Genomic DNA, 1,501 nt, shown 5'->3' on the forward strand with positions numbered 1-1,501 from the left:
TAAGGTTGAGTTTTCTCCCGTGGATAACGTAAGACCTGGGGTTTGTGTCTAAAATTGAACCTAACCCACTTTTGGAAATCTTTTAGCCGAACTACGGCGTTCTGATCCTTACCTTTGATGGAAGGTACGTAGGCAACGGGTTCATCCGTTCGAACCCAATACCCAATACCCAATAATCCAATAAAACTTGTATATTCTTCTCTCATCATCCCAATCATGTTTGCACAATATTTTTGTCATAATGAATAATAATTTTGCATAACAAGTGTGAAAAGGGCTCCCTAGGAGTACCTAGGACGTAGTGGGTGCCTAACACCTTCCCATTGCGTAATTTACCCCTTACCCAGACTCTCTGATCTTTTTATTAGTTTTCTACGTGTAAAACTTCTTAGGCTTTTGTTCGCTTTTTAGCCAATCCTTTGGATAAATAAAAGTGCGGTGGCGACTCGAAAATTTTCATGTATCTCTTAGCTTATGATTTAATCGATAGATCATATAGCGACGAATACACCGCTACACTGACATCCATGTTTTGCTTTTGTTTGTTTATGTGAGGATGCAATTATAAGTCCCTGCAAGTTGGCATTTGTATTCCTAGGATCATATGTTGGATATTGGTATAAGTCCAGACAGATTGGCATCCGGTATCCAAGTTTCTTTTTGTTTTAGGAGATTAGTGTAAGACCATTGAGTGGCCTCTGATATCCCGTTCTGTTTTAGGAGATTGGTATAAGCCCAGTGATTGGCATCCGATATCCGCTTTTGTTGACTTTCTTCTTTGTTTGTTTGTTATTATCCATTGCTTATTCCAAAGGACACACTTGAATCATCTCCTATATGATTTCAAGAGGTGAACCTTCTAAGAAGTTTTACAATCCATCTTCATCCATTCATCCCCATTATGTCCTAGACTTTTTCACACTTTACTTTTCAAACTTGACATAAATGTTGTGCAAACATCTTCATGCTTTTCAAACTAAAAACCTGGACTCCAAGTCCTTGACTTTTTTCAAACTCCATTTCATAACACTTCTTTTGAATCAATCTTAATCATACTTTGACTCCATTTTCATAATCACAATCAATTTACCTCACCCATTCACTTGTTTTGGCTTTGTCCATTGTTAATCTTTTCATGCATTAGCCATAGGTTTCAATTATCATTGTGGTTGATGTAAACCTCACCTTATCTTTAGTGAGTCGACAGTAAGACTTCCGTACTGAAAACAGGGCTAACCCCTCTAGTACGTCGAAGCTATCCTCGCATGGTGGATGTTGGTCTTGGTCGAGTTTTCTCCCATTGATAATGAAGAGCCTCGGTGCTATTGTTTAAAATTGAATCCACCAACTTTTGGAAATCTTTTAGCCGAACTACGGCGTTTTGATCCTTACCTTTGATGGAAGGTACGTAGGCAGCGGGTTCATCCGTTCAAACCCAATAATAAAATTGTATATTCTTTTCTCATCATCCCAATCATGTTTGCACAATACTTATGTCATA

Source organism: Lathyrus oleraceus, chromosome 7, assembly GCF_024323335.1.
Source record: "Lathyrus oleraceus cultivar Zhongwan6 chromosome 7, CAAS_Psat_ZW6_1.0, whole genome shotgun sequence".
NCBI lineage: Eukaryota > Viridiplantae > Streptophyta > Magnoliopsida > Fabales > Fabaceae > Lathyrus > Lathyrus oleraceus.